General features: G+C 37.6%; 2 pseudogenes; both read right to left on the reverse strand.

Moving 5' to 3' along the window:
* Positions 1-2,675: 2,675 nt before the first annotated feature.
* Positions 2,676-2,794, reverse strand: LOC120608460 (uncharacterized; annotated as a pseudogene).
* Positions 2,795-6,388: 3,594 nt separating this feature from the next.
* LOC120608464 (uncharacterized) lies at positions 6,389-6,508 on the reverse strand (annotated as a pseudogene).
* Between the last annotated feature and the right edge of the window lie 634 nt (positions 6,509-7,142).

Consider the following 7,142-nt stretch of genomic DNA (forward strand, 5'->3'; position numbering starts at 1 on the left):
ATATAATACATATGTAGTATTATACAATAAATACCCTATCATATATGTATATAATATATTGTATATTCTAATAATATATAAAAATATAGTTTTAAAATAAACTTTTTTTATTTTGGAGTAGTTTGAAATTTAAAGAAGTTTTGGGAAGATAGTGCAGAGAGTGTCTATATACCCCACACCCAATTTTCCCTGTTATTAATGTTTTCACTAGTAAGTTACATTTGGGACAATTAATGAACCGATATTGATACAATATTATTAACTAAAGTTCATACTTTATTAAGATTTCCTCAGTTTCCCCCTAATGTCCTTTTTCTGTTCCATGAGCCTATTGGCGGTAGAGTTTACTCTGCATTTAAAAATCTTTGTGGACTTAGGGGTGTAATGCTCCATTTCATTCATTATCTGGAAGTTTTCCAGGACTAAGAAGCCTGCATCATCACATCATTTACTTCATGCCCTTTCTTTCTCCTTCTCCTCCTCTCTTTCTCTCAAAACCGAATTTGGGAAGTGGATGTCAGAGCTCACATGCCCACAGTGCTTAGTACCTTGTGGAACACTGATGTCTTTGCTGCTCTTAGGGACACCTTGGACACTTGTTCGACTCCTTTTAAACAGCCACTGTGGAATTGATGCTAGGATAAATTACTGAATGTAATTTGGGACAATGGTGAAACAGAGAATTAAGAAAAAGGCAATGTATCTTAAAAATTACATATGAGGGTTTACCATAGTAAGTAAATGAACTAGAACTAAGTGCTCCCAGGCTGTTTTGGTTGATTTCTACTGTGACTGTTCACAGCATTGCTTCTGTGACATTGGGGTTCTGTGACTTGGAGGCCGTTGGAGGTCTGGAGGAGTGCTGCTGGTTGGTGTCAAGTCAGTTCAAGTCTCCTCATCACGAGGCCATTTGCTCCCTGCTGATGTCAGTGGAAGGCAGTTCTCTTTGGAGGTGCTTAGCTTAAACAGTGCTGTGTATGTCATGCCACGTTTCTGATACAATGCCTGCCTCCAGCCAGCCTGTTGAACAAATCTAAGTGCATTGGGCGGCTGGCTCAGGGCCAGAATGGCGTCACTGTCCATTAATAGAAGTTGCTGGAGACAGAAAAATGTTTTAGGTCTGGCAAGAACCCAGCTCCTCCTACACTTTGTCTGCCTCTAGGCAAATATATGCAAAAATCAATTTAGGAATGCTTATTTTCACCAGTTTGTGATAATTTAAGCATTCATTTGCTTAGTTAATGTTGGGTTTTTAAAAAAATATCTTGTGGCACATCTTTTTCCCACCCAATTAATATATTCATTTATAGGCTATGCTTCTTTTCAAAAAAGATATGAGGTGATTTATTACAAAGGATGTTTATTATTAGCCTATAAGCTTTTCCTGCTTTTACTTGATTATGTTCTACTTGTATAAATATAGCTGATGAATTGAGAGCTTATTTATTTATCTATCAAACCATCAATATTCCACTTTATTCCATAAAGGATATATACAGAGTATGTGGAAACTCACATCATGCAACAAGATGGCACAAATTATAAATAGGTAAGAAAATAAAAAGGAAACATAAGTTATGAACATGCACTGTAAATGGAAAATTGGACTACAAGACTACACAGAAATTCATACTATGAAGTCCTATATACTCGCTCCACATGGGTCACATATTAGCCCAAGTCCTCAGAAAACCCAAGAAGAAAGAAAAAACATGATCGTCTGATAGTGGGAATAATCCAAAAGGAAATCACATAATTTTTTCTGATAACCAGGTCAGAAAAAACTTAAAGAAAACATTGTGTAATGAACATCCTCAATAGTCTTATTAGAGACTACTATGGGCTGAGTTGTGTGCCCCTCAAATTTACATGTTGAAATCCTAACCCACAGTGCTTTAAAATGTGATTTTGTTTGGAGATAAGGTTTTTAAAGAGGTAATTAAGTTAAAATGAAACCATTAGAATAGGCCCTAACCCAATATAACTAGTGTCCTTATGAAATTAAGACATAGGCTCAGAGGGAAAAACATATGAGGATGAGAAGCCAAGGAGAGATGTCTCAGAAAAAATTAACCCTGTAGACACGTTGATGTTGGATTTCTGGCCTCTGGAACTGTGAGGGAATAAATTTCTTTTGTTTAAACCAAACTAGCTATAGCACTTTGAATGGCAGCCCCAGCGAACTAATACAGAGACACACTGATGTGTTTTCTAAAGGCTATCTCTAATGGCATTGCTCTTTGCAGGTTGATAACATCACCCAAAGGTACTCAAATTCCTCCTTTCCCACCTCTCATGCTCCCACATCCTACCCAAATTAAGATGACTGTTGTGGGAATTTTGATGTTCTTATGTGACCTTGCCACACCGGCCACAGTTAATCAGTCTGTATGCAGGTAGTTGGCCCAATCGGAGTTCTTTCCTGCAATTTTTCCATCTGGAACTGAGAGAGAGCTTAACATGTGTCCTCTCTAGTGGCAGAAGCCATAAATGTAAGCCTCATTAGCTGCCAGTGGCTATACTTTCTCCTAGGTAGGAAAGATGAATCTATAAGGAGAGAGAAGCCAAAGAGAGGGTCTCAGCATCATTCCAATTTCTAGTTTATTCTTTCATTCAGTGAATATTTATTGAATGTTATTTGTTCCATACATTAGTTGTAATTTTTTTTTTTTTTACACCTACAGCACCTGAGCTTCCTAGGTGGTTTCCCATCCAAGTACTAACCAGGCCCGACCCTGCTTAGCTTCCGAGATCAGATGAGATTGGGCTTGTTCAGGGTGGCGTGGCTATAGATGAGTTCAGTCATTCTTGAAGTTCATTTACATCCTCACTTTCCTGGCAACTTAGTTGTTGCTACCCTTTTGATTTCATCATCAATAACAACCAGAGCAAGTGGATTTCTGTCATTTACAACTGAAGTAGTACATCACAATTCCCTCATATTCTCCTTTTCCTCTCATCACCCAGAACTTCTGGTAGCTCCTTGAACAAGTGCTGTCGTCTCAGGATAACAAGAGTCAGTCAAGGGGTAATCAGGATTCTCAACATAAAAATAAGCATAATTCAGATTTCCTTGTTCTGCTTGTAAAAGTCCATCTTTTTACCCTTAAATATCTGAGCTGACCCCAGATGCGCCCCTCCTCCCTCAGATTTGAGGGGGTGGTTATAGAGGCTTTCACTCACAACCAAGTGACTGTTTCAAAGAGTCAGAAGTACCCAACCTCTTTTATAATCTCTCCCAAGGCAGAAGTGACTGGTAGTCATTCAATCACGAACTCACATGATATGTATTAATGGGATTTCCTTTATCTAGTAAGTCACCATCCTTTCTTTAGCTTTACCATTAAATAGCAAGTGGGTGCATTATCTGTTCTATTTCATATGGAATTTATCTTTTAGGGAAAATGTGCACACATTTTTGTGTAACTTCCTTATATTCTCATTTCGTTGATTTCATTTTTTTTCCCAGTGATGTGGCCTTCAGCCCCAAATAGGAAATAGGCACTCAATCAAAGATTTCTCAAAACGTTTTCTCATAGTAAGTACTCATTAAATATTTTTTGAATAGATGCTTCCTTATTCTAGTAAATGACACCAAAGTCCCAATACTTAGGGAAAAATGGTGGTTTATTTTCATTCAGAAATGTCCATATTATCTCTATTTCTGTTGTGGAAACAAACGATCTTTGGCAACTTGAGTTTGTATACCAGCACTACTACTTGGTGGGTAGGAGTCCTCTGCCAGGAAGGTCATTAAGCTCAGAGCCTCAGTTTTTCTGATCTATAAAATGGGAATTAAAATTCTTACTTTGCAATAGAGTTGTGATCATTAAATCAATGATATGACTATAATATATATAAATGACTATCACAAGTGCCTGGCATATTGTGGGCATTTAAGAATTGTATTTATTATTATCTAATTCACTATATAATTCTTTCTCTAATTTCCAATTGCCTGTCTGCTTACTGTTTTTCCTTTCTTTTGTGATTTTCTTTTTATCATTTGATACAGATGATTGCTGTGCTTTTGGTGACAGAAAACTGCTACCATGGTATTTTTTGGCTTTCATAAAGAAGCATAGGTGAGAAAAAGGCAAGAAAGTAATACGAATTCTACACTGAATAGTTCATTTATTCATAGAAAGTAACCAGTATAAATAGTCCATGCCACTAGAACAGCATGAGGTTGTCAAACCAAATTATGTGTCAATGCCTTTCAGCTAAAGAGCAGCAGGAGCACATTTGCTGGGTTTATTACGTGTTGTAGGAGGACAAATCTCACACCAGTAAGAGGGAGTTAGAAAGGGCTTGCAGGACTTGGGCTGGTGTTAGGTGATTTGGGGAGGAGTAAAGAAAACAGGGCTTGTGTCTGAGTTGGGCAAGTCTGTGACTGGGTATTTAAAAAATCTTCTCAAGCAAAAGGGAAAGCTAAGGTTATAATTGTAAAGAAGCAGCAGTCACTCAGATGAGGAAGAGTAGGGGGATGTTTGGTCATTTTTGTGATTTGGATGATGTTCATAGTCTTGCCCACGTTCAGTCATGATACAGAGTGGTCTTGTTCATGTCTTGATCCATCAGGGTCAACAGAGGGATCTTATGTGACGCTGACGTTCTGAGAAATTGTTTACATTTAACAAGAGAACACCATGGCCTATCTATAAGTGTCAGACTAGTTTCTAACAACTGTGAGATCTAGCCATGTGTCAGGTCAGTTTACAGGCTGCTTTTCTCATTCTCATGTATTAAACTTTTGGTGCAGATAATAGGAACCACTCTATTTTATGAAAAGAGGATTTAATACAGGGAATTACAGAATTGTTGGAAGGACTGAAATCATGGCTTGGGCTCGGATTCCAAGAGCAATCTAAGAACTACCCTATAGAACTGGTCCTCCAATGAGCTGCTAACCACTTCTTTCCCTGCCTTCCTGATTGTGACAATCACATTGTCAGAAACCATTGAAATTGTTTGCTCCAGGAATATGTTAGCTTGTTTGCTCTTCAGAGATCAGGAAGCTATTGGTGCAACATTGAGCCTTAAAGTCATCTCACACATGCTAGGTGCTGACTAACTCCTCTGAGCCCTGCCTCCTGGTTGTCACCATGCTGGTAACTGGAGCACCAGGACTTCTGCTCTCTGTCAGAAAACGTGCAACTCCTCTGTGTCCACTTTTGTCAACAGAAGTAGCACAAGCTGTTGCAGCGCATCACTTCTAATTTCTCTCCATCGCTTCTAATTTCCATATCTGAAGTCAGCACTAATTGCCTAAGCCTAAATTATGTCCAGAACCCTAGCTGCAAGGGAGTTTGGAGATCACAAGTTTTTGGTTTTCCAGCCTCTGCAATAGGAAGACATACTGGAAGGAGGTTAGAATGGATGCTGATTTCAGGATAGACTATTCACCACAAGCCCTAATCAGGAGGAAACAGGCCTGGATCTCGTCTTTGTTTAGTTGCTAAACTGCTATGTGAAGTTAGAAGAGTATTATCACCTTTCTGGGTCTCAGTCTCCATGACCAAGTTAGACTAGTTGCTATCAAAATTTCTTTCTGATTCTAGGATTCTATGACTCTATTATTAATTTTTGAAATATTTTCTTAAACACATTAATTTTGAAAAACATTTTCTGTACTTCTTTACACAGAATTTGTTTTCTCACTAATCCTTGTAGTGCGGTAGGAAGCCTCCAAGATGATGGGAGGCCCCAAATGATTTTTACCTCCCAAAATTATCTCCTCCTGCATTGAATAGGGCTGATCTGTGTAACCAATAGGATACTGTAGAAATGATAGAGTGGCACCCAGGGCTAGATCATAAAAAAATTGCAGTTTCTACCTTTACTCTCTCTTGGATAATTCACTGTTGGTGAAGCCAGCTGTCACGTCATAAGGACACTTAAGCAGTGCTCTGAGGAGTTTCATGTGGTGAGGAATGTGACCCCTGACCACAGCCAGCATCCATTTGTCAGCCATGTGAGTAATCCCCCTTGGAAGTGAATGTTTCAGGCCCAGTCAAGCCTTCAGATGACTATAATTCTGGTCAACATCTTGACTGCAACCTCATAAAAAACTTTGAGCCAGAAGTACCCATCTAAGCCACTCTGAAATTCCTGACCCACAGAAACTGTATGAGGTAATCAATATTCAATGTTGTGTTAAGCCACTAAGTTCTGGGGTAAACTGTTATGCAGCAACACAAAATGAATATATTCCCCAATTAGTAGGCAATATAGCATAAGAATTGCTGAATTTACTTCTTAATCTCTAACATCAACCCTTTTTTAAAAAAAATTTTTTTAGGTACGGAACCTTTGGTTGACCTCACAGATTGCAAGGACTTGTCAGTTTATAATCCCTTATTTTTATTATTTTTTTAAATACCTACAGCCACTAGAACAGCCTGGTCTTCCTAGGTGGTCTCCCATCCAAGTACTAACCAGGCCCGACCCTGCTTAGCTTCTGAGATCAGATGGGATCAGGCTTGTTCAGGGTGGCATGGCTGTAGACTCTTATATCAACTTTTATTTGCTTATATTTTTCTGACATAAAACTGGTAGCCTTCTAGATTATATCTCTAGACATACTACAAGCCATTAAGAAATATGTCAATCATCATGAAAACTAAGTAATTATTTTTTTGAGATTTTTCAAAATTTAGTAATGGGCAGACAAGAAAAGACCTTATTGTTAATACACTAAATAACAAATATTTTCTCAGGCAGAGTGCCAGGCATTTGAAATTTATCACAGGGCTAATATATTCTTTAAAAATAAAGCTAATGGGAATATAATAAATAGTTGAAATGACTCTAAATTTCACAGGCATCCAAATCAACTCTGCAAAATGACTTTTAATTAATGAAAGAACTGTGTTGTGTTAACAAATGTTCTAATATGTTAATGAAAGATAAAAGTTGCTTGTTATTGAATTATTTTTGGTTTTAATCTAAAAGGTAAAGAAATTAATCTAATTTCTTGCTCTTTATGATGGTTACATTTTCATCAAAGAAGAAATGTTCCAACACAATTTACTATATATGTTTTTTACCAAGTTTAATTTTAATTAAGGCTCTTTTCTGATCTGGAACCTATGTCTGGTAGGAACATAGTTGCTTACTTAGAGCAAGCAATCTTCCACTTA

The sequence above is a fragment of the Pteropus medius genome, unplaced genomic scaffold (assembly GCF_902729225.1).
Source record: "Pteropus medius unplaced genomic scaffold, Ma_sr-lr_union100, whole genome shotgun sequence".
NCBI lineage: Eukaryota > Metazoa > Chordata > Mammalia > Chiroptera > Pteropodidae > Pteropus > Pteropus medius.